The sequence below is a fragment of the Triturus cristatus genome, chromosome 12, assembly GCF_964204655.1.
Source record: "Triturus cristatus chromosome 12, aTriCri1.1, whole genome shotgun sequence".
In the NCBI taxonomy this organism is placed as follows: Eukaryota; Metazoa; Chordata; class Amphibia; order Caudata; family Salamandridae; genus Triturus; species Triturus cristatus.
The window spans coordinates 843,898,780-843,914,920 of record NC_140595.1 but is presented as its reverse complement, the minus strand read 5'-3'; positions in this window follow the sequence as shown (position 1 = coordinate 843,914,920).

Sequence of the window (16,141 nt, the reverse complement as noted above, 5' to 3'; positions counted from 1 at the left end):
TGCAGAAAGAGGCATAAATGGTACTGAAAGAGGCTAGAGAAATGCAGAAAGAAGCAAAAGAGGTGCAGAAAGAGGTAAGAGAACAGCAGAAAAAGGCAAGAGATGTAAGAGAGTAGGATCTGCTTCACATGGGCACCCCCACTTTTTGCTGGTGTTTCACTGTTTTTCAACCTTAGTCTGGCTGTGGCTGTGGAATAACAAACGGGTGCTTCATCACGAGGCATTTTATGTTTTGAAACAGGAGATCTATATAAGTGGTCTCAGCAGCATGTGTCACGAAACCCCCGAAGAAGGGATTGTTCCCGAAATGCATTGGGTGATTTGAATAAAGAGTGACATGTGGAAACATTGATGTTCCTGCGTTTTAATGAGCAGCTAAAGAAAAGTGAATGAGTATAATGGATTGACGAAAACGAAAGAGAAACAAAGGAGGAAAAATGGATTAAAATGGAGGAAGATTAAATAGAGTAGATTACGGATTCAATGCATTTGGATTCATTCTAATAGGTTGTGCAGCTTAATTGGGAATCGTAACGAGGTTCCCTCGTGTTTCTTTCTGTTCTGTGATACAGCCATACCATATACTCTTAAGTGCATTATAACCTCGCGGTAAATGCTAACTTTGGGATGGCTGCATCAAAACATGTCGTGTTTGGTGTCAAACGCTTTGGAATACTACCCCCCCCCCCCCACCAGTTCTGGAGGCGGGGGTAGCATTCCACCCTTCTAGAGGGAGAGACATGTTCACACTGGCTAAACCCGGTTAAATCCCGGTTAAATCCTTTCAAAGCCCTGGCATCACAAAATGGATGCCACTGCCACAGACACGGGTCTGGCCTCCTGCTGCTGGGGGAAACTCCAGCAGGGGAGGCCTGGACAATAGGTTTCCTGTCACAGGGAGGTGTAACCACCTCCCCAGACAGGCAGATGTGTATTGGGGCAGGGTGGGTGCATTCAGAGAATGCTTTTGAGACACTGCCTGGGGCACACAAGGTGTCCCTGTGTATAGCCCAGTTCAAACCGGTTGCAGGGGCACTCAGCCCCTGCTCTGGGGCGAAACTGGACCAAGGGGAAGGGGTGTAACCACCCCCACCCCAGGCCCACCCATAGGTGGAGCCTTAGAGTTAGTCCATCCCCTAAATTTAGTATAAGTATAGGAATCCAGTCCCTAGTACTTTAGATTACCCTGGACGAACCTCTGAAACATATATCCTGGACCTTTGACTTTTTATCACAACTAGAAGACGGAAGAGATCTCCCTTGGGGTCAAGGAGAGACTCCCCTGCTTGGCAGGCACCAAAGAAGCAACTGACTGGTCTGCATTACTGAAGCTCCCGCCAGATGCGAAGTCTCTGCATCCCCAGAGGTGGATTTCCAGACTTCTCCGAGGCTACCCTGAGTCCACAGCAAAGCTGAGGCCCGTGGCTATCGTGAGTAACGTGGAACCATGACCCCTGGACACCGTGAACTTTTGCAGCAACAACACCTTCCTGGTCATCCTCGAAGTTGTGCTTTGGGCTCCGAGTAGCCCCAGCCTTGAGCACCCCCTGCACCGAAGACTGTTAGCCTCCACTCCACGATTGACCCGTGGGCCAGCTTCCAGTGCGACCGCTCGAGGTTCCTTTGCGATCACTAGCCTGTTGGCTAGCAGGTCCCCACGAAGGCAACTCCACTTCTGTTGGGGCTTTTCTGGTTGCACCAGAATTGCTCTTACTTACCCTCGCTGGGTGAGTCCATCAGACCTTGCTGGTCTGCACCGCAGTCCTTTCTCTGATTTCCTGAGACTTGCCGTTACCAAGGCTTGTTGGGTCCTTTCTGGTTGCCGACACTGCAGCACTCGACAGACTTCGTGGCACAGCTCGAATCCGGCTCGTGGACTTCGTCGACGCCTCCTGGACCTCGTGGCTGAAGAGTCAAGACACCCATCAACTCACCTGAAGCACCAGACATCTGTGGGCATTGGTCCATCCTGCCCTAGGTCACTGGCAAGTGACCCAGACTCTGTCCCCACTGCTTTCAGGTTCCTAACGTCCTAGATCCAGGCTTGGATCTCTCCGGACACTTCTCCTCTTCACGGCAGCAGCAGTTCTTTGCGGGCTTCCATAGAAATCGACGACGCGACCCGACACCAAAAGACACCTATGCACCCGGCTTCCCTGGATGAGGTAACTCAAGTACTCCGGTACTCTCATGGGTGCTAGCCCTAGAACTTCCTAAGTCCAAGAGGGTTTGGTCCTGACTCGATTAGAAGTGTCCCTAATCTTTAAAATTCCAACCGTGACATTCCTCATAGAAAGTAATAGGAACCCGTGGTTGTGTTTCCACACTGCATACAGTTCCAGTGGGTCCCCTGTGTTCCTACCTTGGGTGGTTCCTTGGGGTCCCAGCGATTCTAGAGGCAATAGACCTAGTGCCTATTACAGTCGTGGTTCTTATACCACTTTTTTAGTATATGGTTTGGTACGCCCCTAGGGCTCAAACGTGTATTTGTGCTTTTACTGATGTAACTTTGGTACTTCGAACTCCAGTCTCATAAAGAGACTAGAGGGGTGTGTTTAACTTTAAATACATATATTTTGAATATATACCTGGTGTGGTTTTCTTTTCATTTGATCATTCAAGAGATTATAGACTGGTAAAACAAGCTGCTTTACATTCCTTCAAGACTTAGCCTGAAGGCTTCTCTCAATAGCTACCACTAGGATAGCTTTCACATAAGGTTGTCTTTAACCATTCACCATAAGGGGTGGTTTGGACTGATACAAGGTGCCCACTAGAACTAGTGGACAGCATATACCAGGCGACCTTCTCACAAGAGAGGTGCAGAAAGAGAAGGAGATGTGCATAAAGAGGCAAGAGGGGCACAGAAAGAGGCAAGGGGGTGCAGAAGGAAGCAAGAGAAGTGCAGAAAGAAGCAACAGAGGTGCTTAAAGAGGCAAGTGGGGTGCAGAAAGAGGCAAGAGAAGTGCAGAAAGAAGAAACAGAGGTGCAGAAAGAGGCAAGAGAGGTGCAGAAACAGGCAGGAAAGGTGCAGAAAGAGGGAACAGGGGTGCAGAAAGAGGCAAGAGGGATACAGAAATTTGCAAACGAGGTGCAGAAAGAAGCAAGAGCAGTGCAGAAAGAACCAACAGAAGTGCAGAAAGAGGCAAGAGGGGTACAGAAAGAAGCAAGAGAAGTGCAGAAAGAAGCAAAAGAGGTTCAGCAAGAGACATGAGAGGTGCAGAAAGAGGGAGGAGGGGTGCAAAAAGAGGCAATATGTGTGCAGGAAGAAGCAAGAGAGGTGTAGAAAGAATCAAGAGAAGTGCAGAAAGAAGCAACAGGGGTGCAGAAAGAGGCAATACAAGTGCAGAAAGAAGCAACAGAGGTGCAGAAGGAGGCAAAAGAACTGCAGAAAGAGGCAAGAGAGTTGTAGAAAAAGGCAACAGGGGTACAGAAAGAGGGAACAGGAGTACATACAGAGGCAATAGAGGTACAGAAAGACAGAAAAGGGGTACTGAAAGAGGCAAGAGGGATGCATAAATTGGCAACAGAGGTGCAGAAAGAAGCAAAAGCAGTGCAGAATGAACCAACAGAGGTGCAGAAAGAGGCTAGAGAAGTGCAGAAAGAAGCAAAAGAGGTGCAGAAAGAAGCAAAAGAACAGCAGAAAAAGGCAAGAGGTGCAGAAAGAGGATCAAGAGGTGCACAAAGAGGCAAGAGTGGTACAGAAAGAGGCAATGAGGGTGCAGAAAGAAGCAAGAGAAGTGCAGAAAGAAGCAACAGAGGTGCTTAAAAAGGCAAGTGGGGTACAGAAAGAGGCAAGGGATGTACAGAAAGAAGCAACAGAGGTGCAAAAAAGGGAATAGAAGTGCAGAAACAGACTGGGAAGGTGCAGAAAGAGGGAACAGGGGTGCTGAAAGAGGCAAGAGGAATACAGAAATTTGCAAAAGAGGTGCAGAAAGAAGCAAGAGCAGTGCAGGAAGAACCAAAAGAGGTGCAGAAAGGGGCAAGAGGGGTATAGAAAGAAGCAAGAGAAGTGCAGAAAGAAGCAAAAGAGGCAGAAAGAGGCTAGAGAACTGCAGAAAAAGGCAAGAGAGGTGCAGAAAGAGAGCTGCACAAAGAGGCAAGAGGGGTACAGAAAGAGGCAAGAGGGGTACAGAAAGAAGCAAGAGAAGTGCAGAAAGAAGCATCAGAGGTGCGGAAAGAGGGATGCCGAAAGAGGCAAGAGATGTGCAGAAAGAAGCAACAGATGTGCAGAAGAGGCAAGAGAGGTGCAAAAACAGGCAGGAAAGGTGCATAAAGGGGGAACAGGGGTGCAGGAAGAGGCAAGAGGGAAACAGAAATTTGCAAAAGAGGTGCAGATAGAAGCAAGAACAGTGCAGAAAGAACCAACAGAGGTACAGAAAGAGGCAAGAGGGGTGCAGAAAGAAGGAAGAGAAGTGCAGAAAGAAGCAACAGTGGTGCTGAAAGAGACAAGAAGGGTGCAGAAAAATGCAAGATAAGTGCATAAAGAAGCAACTTTTTATATGTTTGTGTATTTTTGGTTTATTTGAATGTTTTTACGCTGGTCATTAGGGCCTCTTACCTGTTCTCTCGTTTGCTCCTCCCTGTTCCACCGCAGTCATTTTGAGCTGTTTGAGTGGAGGGAGAACCGGATTACTACTGCCTCACTTCCGGTTAAAGCCACTTTCCAGCGGCCATTTTAGTCAGGAGACACTCTAGTCTTCCTTCTCGGACACTTTGGACTGGGATATTTAATAAGCTGATGGCGCCGACGCGCAGCGGACGCGCGCAGCGGACGCTGTCCCCTGCCCGTTTGACTCCAGATAAGTCCAGGCATTGTTATACGGCCTCTCAACTTATCAAGGTTAGGCAGTTGGTTAAGGCATGCCCCGCTATTTTCACTTCAGTGGATCTGGAAGGACCTTTCTTGTGTTAACTGTCATTTTCACAGCTGGCGTGATAGATGCTTCTCGCCTGAGTCAGGGGATCGCTATGTCAACCAGGATCTCCAGGCAGGGACAGGTCTATCCTCTCAAAACCAAGGCAAACCCCAGAGCACAGACATGACCTGGAGGGGCTTTTTAGCAAATGTCCAATCATTGCCTAAACATGCCACTGTGGGGTTTGCTGAATTCCGACTCCCCAGACTTAGGCATCTTAACGAAGACATGGCTTAAACCTCACTCACTACCTGATATTGCCCGTGCTCTTCCTGACAAATATTGGATCCACAGACTGGATAGAGTAGGAAAAATTGGGGGAGGTGTTGCCGTCGTGCATAAAGATGGGCTGAAAGTCTCCATTATCAACTCGTTCTCCAATGCTGAAATGGAAATTTGTATTTTTAAAATTGACCTGGGTTGCTCAAAGATATTCATTTAAAAATGATAGAAAAGATTGCCACTCATACGATTGCCTCTCAACACTTCCTGCTATTGGGGGATTTTAATATCTATGGTGAAGATAATGAAAACAGAGATGCAGCAAATTTCCAGTCCGACATGGCGGCATTGAGCCTTGTAAAGATCAACATGGGCCCTACCCATTCGGCAGGTCACACATTGGACATTTTGCTCACTAACTCACCCTACATATTTGCCGATCCCCATCGCCCTGTGATTTGGTCTGAACATTCTTTGATCTCATTTCAGATTAAGAGCTGTTTTGGAATGCAAGCCTCTATGTACCATCAACACAGTCATAAAAGACAATGGCATAGAGTAACTATGGACGCCTTTAACAAAAACTTTAAGTCCCCAACATTTGATGAGCATATGGACATTGAAAAAAGTTGAGCGTTTTTAATGAGGCTTTAACTACAGTGATACACACTCTCACCCCCATGAAATTACAACAAACTAACAGTCATAAACAGTGTGCAGCTTGGTATACCTAGGACTTACGTAATGAAAAATCCAAATGCAAAAACCTGGAAAAGCTTTGCCGCAAAACCCATACGGAAATGGAGAAATTTAATTTTTTTAAAACTCTTACCTCTTGCCATAAGAATTTAAGAAAGGCACGGAAGGCCCATCTAATTTTAAAGCTCAATCATGCAGGCAATTCAACCAAGGAAATTTATAAAATTATCAATATATTCACCAACCCTACTGCTTGTAATGTACAAATTCCCCCTTCCCAAGCACTCTGTGATAATATAGCAAATTACTTTGATGAAAAAATAAACCTAATATATGATCAATTCGCCCAGGTTTCTGATTTCTTGGATTCTCAAAATCTGCTGTGCTCTATCTCAAGTCCATCTGTGACTGGCCTTCAATACTTCAATGCAATGCAGATATCCCAGGCAGAAGCCATGCTGAGAACGGCGAAATCAGGTTTTCCCCTTGATGTTATGCCAGCGTATGTGTTTGCTTTACTTGCCCCTCTCCTGGCTCCTGTTATTTGTGACATTCTCAACACTTCTTTGTGCGAGGGGGTTACTCCCGCTTGAATGGAAGGCTGGTCAGGTGCTACCTATTAAGAACAAGCATTTGCAATGCAATAGGTCTCGCATTTGTTGCAGTTGGAGCTACTGGCATTGTAAATGGCAGTGTTTTTTATCAATGTTTTTGTTTGCAGTGGAGTGATTATTTAAAAATTACACACTATACCATATTATAAGCTATTCTAGCAACTGTACAGTAAAGCTATGGCTATTTTAACGTAAAGGAGTGTGAATGGATGAATAAAAATACAAAAAACAGGATCTAAAAATTTACGATGGAATGTAGAGCAGGGGACAGGGACTACGATCACAACAAATGTACTTGAAGTGATTGGGGCATCATATGCAATAAAAAAATCGGTAGTACGGAGTGTCAGCGACGCTTGTGCAAATGTTGTTCAGCTGGTGAAGTGGTCAGCTCTGTTTGCAGATGCAAAGTGAAGTATTCAGCTCTGTTTGCAGGCACAAAGGGATGAATGGTGAAGTGGTCATTCTCTTCAGCGGTGAACATGCTCTTTACTGTTGCTCATGGGCATCAAGAGACTCTGCCAGGAGGTTATTTATTTAGCGAATCGTTATTTGCTCGGGTTTTGGGTTGATGCATTGGGATTGGGTATTTTTCACGCAATACCGGGAGCTATTAACGAATCGGTATTTTACCGACTGGATTTTGGCTTGATGCATAAGGGTGTAAGCGATTTCTGCAACATCACATGATTTTTCTCCAAAATGTGTTTTTTCAGTTTTACTTTTTGGATTCCTGGGATGCTCTGGCATAAGATTCCCGGTTCCACCATGATTAATTTGGTACAGCAAATAAACACAATAACCAAAAATACTCTCAAACTGCAGTTTAACGGAGACATGGTTTTCTGTGTAACAGACAAACGCCTGACCATGGTCCCAGCAGGGGCAGGTGCCACCTAATCTAGAGACACTTCTCTCACAGAAGTTGTGCCAACTCACCTGCAGCCAAAGCTATGGGTCACGGGAAAATGGGATGGAGAGTAAGGGGGTACAGGGAGAGAGAGAAAGGGGGCACAGGGAGAGAGAAATGGGGGCATGGAAAGAAATGGCGGACCGAGAGAGAACGGGGGAAGAGAGGCTGGAAGGGTGAAAATGAAAGGGAGAGAGGGCACTACTGAGGGGGGTACCGGAAGGGGAAGGAGGTGGACGGCTGATATACATTTTAAAAAGCAGGTCTTTGGCTCCCACTATTATAATGTGAAACTATCCTGCAACTACAATATCACAAAAAGGTGCTAGTTTTCCAAAGACACATGACCCGCCTGATGTACACACTACAAGATTCTTATAAGTCCCAAGAACATAAAGACAAATTCATCTGGCACATTGGAAAAAAATTATACTTTTCAAATAGCCCTCCGTATTAAATTTGCTCCATTTCTACACCCGGTTAACAGATATAACTACTACCCAATTAATGGTATTCAATTGATCCACCTCGGAAGAATGAAGGCTGAGTCAGACTTGCCGGGAGTGTAACCTCTGCCCCTTACAAGTGTACGTCTCACTGAGCCCTTCTGCCGGTATTGTGTTGGATAGCTGGTTACAATTCGATCAGTTGAGCCCCTTATGTGTAGCCTTTAAACAGAAACACAGCAAAGCCCGCTTTTGTATTCGCCAGATAACTAGGAAAACCAGCTATACACGAGGCGCGAGCAGCAACCGGAGTCACAGAGGTAGAGAGACCAGCCTTGGCTCCGCCGGTTATGAATAACTTAATATCCACGTACCTACCAAACATGAATGTGTCCTTCTATAATGGATGTGGTATACATGTAAAGTGCTCCAATACCTACGGATTGAGTTTGCGCTAAATAAAAAAAACGAAAAAATAAATACAAACACCTAACAGATCTGTTCCAGGTCAGGCAGTGGAGTCATAGTTCGCCTGACCCTTGTGAAGACAGAGCAGCCGTCCCTGAAAATCAGCAGGGCAAGGGCGAGGATGTGGTCCGTCGGCTAAACTGTCGACTTTGGTGCTGGAAACCAGAGTTTGAGCCCCGAGGTCGCATCAACATCCTGTGATTCTGGGCAAATCACTTAATCTCCCGTGCCTGAATGTGTAATGTAAATACGGTGCTCGTGTAAAGCGCTCCAATAAACTTCGGGTCGAGTTTGTGCTATATATATATATGCAAAAAAAAACAAGTGCAAAGGCAAGTAACAGTACAAGGACATGTCGCCAGCTAGTCACATGCACTCATAACCACACCTACAGGCGACGCAACAGCACAGTGAACCCATCCGCCCAACACTGGATATTTTGCAACTTGCTTTTATATGGTGTACGCATAATTATACATTTGCCACACTTGCCTCATACCATCATCTCCTGCATATTTTTCCTTTTCTCGCATAATTTAGCCAACCCTGCCAGTTATACTATAATAAAGTAAACAAACTAAACAGTTCACAGAACTTACCCCAGTAAAACAAGCGTCTTCAAATAGGTCGTGTCTCCAATGAATGTCGCTGATGTCTTTGAAAATGTTCAGTGCTGCACGTTTAAATAGAGCATTGGATGCACGAAAGATATCACTAATAGCACTAAGTAAACAAAGTAATTGCTAAAAATGTCCTAAAACATGCCGCCCTAATTATCGCTTGCCATGCAGCTTTTATGACTAATGAAGGCGTGGCGGTGGCGCCAGTAATACACCTGCTACCGATCACAACACAGAAAGTGAGAATTATCACAGCATGAGACCCCACAGTAATCATTAGCACAGCATGTCGACAGGCGCCCCAGGCTGCTGGAGCACTCAACTATAATTAATGCGCAGCACGTCTTCCGGAGACGAGCACTCAACTGGAATTAACGTGCACAAGCTGTTCCACTGTGAAGCGCGTTCACAGACCAGAATCGGCTCGTGCCCAGGCCAGAATCGGCACAGCACGTCTTCCGGAGACGAGCACTCAACTGGAATTAACGCGCACAAGCTGTTCCACTGTGAAGCGCGTTCACAGACCAGAATCGGCTCGTGCCCAGACCAGAATCGGCTCGTACCCAGGTCTGTCTCCCTTGGGAGTAAACACGGCAACAATAGTCTCGTTGGCGGCAGCGCTTCGCGCTGCAACGCCAGCGAGACCTAAAAAAGCCCAGATACCCGCTGAGGTGATTGCTAACTATCGACCTATTTCCCTCTTGCTGCTTATGAGCAAAATGGTGGAAGGGTACGTTAACACCCAGCTGATGGGTTACCTGGAATCTAGAGGAACCCACACCACTCTACAGAAACCACTCCCATTGGTGTTACAGACTATATTAGAATGTCCCTGGATAACAACAAGGCTGTGTTGCTGGTGTTATTGGATCTGACAGCAGCCTTTGACACTGTCTCGCACCAGAAACTGATTCACCAATTGGGAGAATTTGGTCTGCAAGGACAGGCACTCAAGTGGCTCGCTAGTTTTCTGGATCAGCCTACTCAGACGATTAACTTAGGTCTTTTTTGTTCGCATACTTTGGAGCTTACTAAGGGGATGCCGCAGGGCTCTTGTTTAAGCCCCACACTGTTTAACGTTTATGTGGCCCCCCTTGCCAAGATTATTAGGGAATATGATTTCACTCCCTATACATATGCTGACGACACACAACTATTGCTGTCTTTGATAAGGATACGGAATTAGTTGATCAACGTTTCGCTGAGGGCATGCTGACCATATCTGACTGGACCCCAGAACATTTCCTTCAGCTAAATGCTTCTAAGACTGAGATCCTTCTGTTTGGCTCTGCTCAATCCATTTGGTCCTCAAATTGCTGGCAAACAGCTTTGAGCCCCGCTCCTATGCCCTCTCAGGTGGCAAAAAATATAGGGGTCCGTTTGGATGATTCTCTGACCATGAAAGAACAAGTCATGACCACAACAGGGACCTGCTACCACACTCTTAGTCTCTTGCGCCGAGTGTTTCAGTGGCTGCCCTTATCTATTCGCCGTACCCTGATTCAGGCTTTGGTCATCGGTCAACATGATTATTGCAATGCTCTTCTAACATCTGCAAACAAATGTCTTTTGACTGCAGATAGTCCAGAATGTAGCCGCACGTCTGGCTCTCAAAATGCCCCCTCGCACCCCCTCTAGGCCTCTGCTGAGACGGCTTCACTGGATGTCTATTCACCAGAGAATTAAATTTATACTCTGCTGGCTTGCACATAAATCACTTTATGGCAGGGTCCCAGCTATTTGGCAGACAAAATTAAATCTTATTGTCCGAACAGGCCTCTTAGATCTGAAGGGAAAGGGCTGCTGGTGGTCCCCCACTATGGGAAACTATGAACAGGAGGCAGAACTTTCGATCACCTGGCACCAAAATATTGGAACACTCTGCCCGAGGAGCTGCGCAAATGTCCCAGTCTCCTCCGATTCAGGATACTCCTGAAGACTGAATTATTTCGGGACTGATTTAGGCTGGATCTGTACCTTGTCTTCTCAGCGCGGAGATAACCCTTCGGGGGTGATTCCGGCGCTTTATAAATTCCTTTACACATTACAAATTACATAAAGAGGCAATAGAGGTGCAGAAAGAGGCAAGAGAGATGCAGAAAGAAGCAAGTGAGGAGAAGCAGAAAGAGGCAAGAGAGGTGCAGAAAGAAGAGAGTGTGGTTCAGAAAGAGGCAAGAGAAGGGCAGAAAGTGGCAAGTGAGGTGCAGAAAGAGGCAAGAGAGGCATAGAAGAGAGGCAAGATAAGTGTAGAAAGAGGCTAGAGAAGTGCAGAAAGAGGCACTTGAGGTGCAGAAAGAGGCAAGAGAGGTACAGAAAGAGGCTCGAGAAGTGCAGAAAGAGGCAAGAGAAGTGCAGAAAGAGGCAAGAGAGGTGCAGAAGGAAGAGAGTGAGGTGCAGAAAGAAGCAAGTGAGGTACAGAAAGAGGCAAGAGAGGTACAGAAACAAGCAAGGGAAGTGCAAAAACAGGCAAGAGAAATGCACAAAGAGGCAAAAGAGGGGAGAAAGAAGCAAGAGAGGTATAGAAAGAAGCAAGAGAAGTGCAGAAAGAGGCAAGTGAGGTGCAGAAAGAGGCAAGAGATCTGCAGAGAAAAGCAACAGAGGTGCTGAAAGAGGCAAGTGAGATGCAGAAAGGGGCAAGAGAAGTGCAGAAAGAGGCAAGTGATGTGCAGAAAGAGGCAAGTGACGTGCAGAAAGAAGACAGTGAGGTGCAGAAAGAGGAAGAAAGGTACAGAAAGCAGCACGAGAAATGCAGAAAGAGGCATGAGAGGCACAGAAAGAAGAGAGGTTTGTGCATCATTAGTACCAGTTTAACAGCTACATTATGCAATAAGTAACATGTGACCATTCCAGCTTTGCAAAGGGCCTTCCACCACGCTGTAACACATGAAGCTGCATTTGTGGGAACATTTGAGCCGTTTGAGCTAGAAACCAGGCTTTTTTGTTCAAATCTGCAGATTAGGCAGCAGATGATGGAATATTTGGCAAATGCGGAAAATTTTTAATTATGTGAAAATTGGTGCAGCCGAACAGTCACATAATTCTAGTGGCCCTGCTCATACCGCTGACTAGGCCCAGAGTGCTCCCCAGTGGTTCCTTCTTTTTTTTGTGTCTCAATGAGTTTATAGTTTAGCTTCTATGGAAACGAGGAAGACTAAACCTGAGGATACCACTCCACAACACAGACTACAATACCACATAATTACTCTCCAAAACACATAATCCCACTCCACATAATTCCTATACACTAAATACCACATACTTTCTATTCACTTAATTTCACTGCACAACATACCACATAATTTCACTACACACAACGTACATCCACTCTACACCCAAAAACATTAGTAAAATGTTTTTACATTTACAACGCCATTAGCTCTAACTCTCGCAAACGTGAGACCTATTACATTACAAATGCTTCTTTAACTGTTAGTCATGTTTGCAGAATGGTGCAGAAAGTGGGCTGGGCTTCTGACCAGGGCTCAGAAATTCCGCTGCGTAGGACTTACATGAGGTACCAGGAGGACTTCTTGGCCCCTAAAGTCCCTCAGGAGTAAAGTGGACTTCATCCCCCAACCAGTACTGTGCCAAGAGGCGTGTTTGCAGAGTGGCGGAGAAAGGGGGTGTGTGGCTTCCGAAGACCTCTTAGCAATCCCACTGCGTGGGACTTAGTGGAGGTAATAGGAGAGGTAGTTGGCCCCCAAGGACAACCTTGGGGGCCAACTACCCCTCCTATTACCTCCAGTAAGTCCCACACAGCGGGATTGCTAAGTTGTCATAGCAGGCCACGCCCCCTTTCCCCACCACTCTGCAAGCGCACTCTCTGGCGTGCTCTTGGATGGGGATTAAAGTCCCCTTTGCTGCTGGAGGTCCTTAGGGGCCAACTGGCCTAACTGATACCTCCCGTATGCTTCAGATAGTGGGATTGCTGATAAGTGGGCACAGATTATGCCCCCTTTGGCCACCACTCAAAGGGGTGCCAGGTACCTCCAGTAAGCCCCACACAGCTGGATTGCTGAGAGTGGTCAGAGGTCACACTCCCTTTTTACACCACTCTGCATACGCGCCTGCTGGTGCACTGCTGTTCGGGGGATGAAGTCCACTTGTGTCCTGAAGGAGTCATGAACATTGCTCCCGGCCATGCAAGTGGCCGTAGTGACATGTGATAAGGCCACAAGATGTTTGGGCTGGACGCGCAAAATCACACAGGAAGCTCCCCTATGGGAGGCGCATGGCTCACCGAGGTGGGTAAGTTACAGGGGTCTGGGTCCTGAGACATGATATGATAAGGGATTTATAAAGCATTTGGCTACTTGCGTGAGTGGCCCCGTGCTAGCTCCAAAGTAATCTGCACAGGCAAACAGTGACACTATTCCTGTTGACACATCCAAGTTCTAATTTTTTTCTTAAAAATTGATTTCTCAGCTGTCGCACGTATCCAGAGAAAGTTTATTCCAGGCAACCGGCCCGGGATAGGAGAAGGACCTGCCTCCAATTTTCACTCGATGAATCTTTGGGATCTTAGCCAACAGACCCGTAGAAGATCAGAGACTTCTAGAAGGAACATACTCCTTAATCCTTTCCCTTAGATAGCTTGCCTCGGTGGTCTACAATGCTTTGTGGGAAAGAACAACAGTTTTAAAAAGAATCCTTTTTTTATTGGGAGCCAATGAAGAGCCGCAAGAGGAAATATAAGATCTTGAGGGGGGTGGACTCAAAAGAATTCAAGCTGCAAAATTCTGGACAACCTGTTGTCTATTAAGAAGATAATACAGAAGACCCAAGTAGAGAGCATTTCGATAGTCCAATCTGGGCGTTATCATAGCCTGAATTACCATTTTGTTAGCAGGAAAGGATAGGAAGGAACTTTTTCAGGATGCGTACCACTGGTGGTTGAAAAGACAGGGCCTTATTTTGATACCTAAATTCTTAACTGTATCCTGTTGAGGGCCAGGTGGTGGAGCGTCATTTGGCTATTGAAATCTCCAAAGTGGGGAACCTGCTGTAAAATGGGGATCTTATGCCTTTTTCTCCATTACAATGTGAATATAATATGCACTCCAACCAATTCTTTAAGTACGCACAATAACAACACGCCTGACAGGGAGAGGCGCTACAAGGGGAGGACATCCCGGAATATGCGCCACTAGATGGGTGGCTGTTAATGGAGGAACTGTGGAACAGAGCGGTCTTCCTTGCCTACAAGACACTGAACAACAATATGCCAGATACTCTAGGTGGGCTGCAAGACAAGTGGGAGCAGAATGTGGGGGAAATGCTAGATATGGACTGGGAGGCAGCTTTGATACACTCGAGGGAGGTGGCAATACAGTCAAGACTATGGTTGATTCCATTTAGGATTCTACACAGGGTCTATTATGACAGAGACTACAGGGTATGGGGAGGGTGGTGCCTCTGACATGCATGCGGTGCAATGGGCCGACGGGAATTTCCTTCACACACCATGGGGCTGCCCACTAATTCATGAGTATTGGGTGTCGATCATTGAGGAACTTAGTGCTATCCTGGGGAAGACCATCGCACATGAGCCAAAGTTTGTTCTTTTGGGGATGTTGCACGAGCCAAACTATTGCTCAGCAGCCTACATCTGGTGGTGGCAAAAAGGGACATAGCTCAGTATTTGGGGTGAGGTAAACCCCAACAATACACGAATAAAGACAGGTATGGACATCTATATGGTGGCAGAAAAAGTTACGTGTGGGGTGGCTGGCTCATGTACTATTCACTGGGGTCTTTAGGGCAGGAGGTCAGACAGATCCCTGGTGCATCTGCTACCCAGCGCAGGATGGCTGAGAGGTGCAGAGCTGATAATTGTTTGTGGGATTCTGCTATTGTCTCTTTTATTTAGACAAACCCCAGTCCTCACTTAAGAGAGTATTCACACCTAAGATTTTTGGCTGGGTAAGGGATGCTTGTCTGGCCGTCTTTCCTCCTACAGTTCCAGAGGTGCTCAAGGTTTAAAGAGATTTGACTGATCAACCAGAAGGGCTACACCCCCTTCTTCAATTCCCTTCCAGAAGCAAATGCCAAAGAGTACGTGCAGGAAGGGAATCAGGCAAAGGAATACCAAGTTCTGCAGGTAAGGATTCAATATTCTTTCCTCGCAAATCTAGGGGGCAAGGCAACCAAGTTTGCGAGAAATCTCTTCTGATGCTTGGGTTATCCAGAAAATCCAGGGGTTTCATATAGAGTTTTGGGGATCTCCCAGGCAACCCATCCATCCGATGCCTGTATCCTTCTCCAAGGAGGTCTTGGATCTGATAGAGGAAGAGAGTAAGGACCTGATTTAGATCTTGGTGGGACTCCCATCATCCCTCTGTAGTGGCGCTTACAAGTGCCCTGTCAAGCTGATGGATTCCTGCCCTACTTGGCTGTGGGCTGGCTGATCCTCCATCTGCATTGATAGAGTGTTTTCCGTCGCGTAAGTAGCTCACTTCAGTCAACACGGTGGACTCCTTTGCTGGCTGACATTACTCTGTTGCCATAAGGGTGGCAGGATTGCATCAAGCCTATTTCAATTTCTCAGTTGTGCTGGGGTTGTCCTAGTGGTGGATTCCTAATGGAGGGAATCTGTCTCAGGATGTCTCCATAAAGGTAGCGCGTATGCGATTGCATCGCCAACTTCACCCATTTCAGTCTGAACGTTGAGTGGTCCTGAGGGGCAAATATCCAATTGCTGATACTGATTAGATGTGTCGCACAACAGTAGGCTTCCAAATCAGGGAGAGGTTCCCCCCATTGTAGGGTTTACATTGCCGTGTTTTAAGGGTGATTCTGGGTTGTTCCCCCATTCCATAACAGGGACCTCATGTCCCCCTCTATCCATGTTAACATCTCCTGAGACACCAGGTAGTAGGTGTTCTGTAGGAAATATAAGAGCTTGGGGAGCGTGATCATTTTAAAGATGGCCACTCGCCCCAGTTATTCCTGTAAATTGAGTGAGCCCCGTACTCCTCAAATAGTTGAAAAATCGCCGGAAGAGTCATGGTCGGGTCAGTAACATATAGCAAGAGGTCATCCTCATAAAGCAAGATTTTTTTCTTCACTGTCATCTGCCTCAGATATTGTGAAACCTTGACCCGTAGGTTGATCATGTACCATATATGCCAAGGAGTCTATGGTAAGGGCAAACAAGAGAGGAGACCGTTGGCCCCCCTGCCAATTAGGAAGTCCAAAAACATCACCCCATTTACTTTCAGTGATGCAACCGGGACCTGGTAGA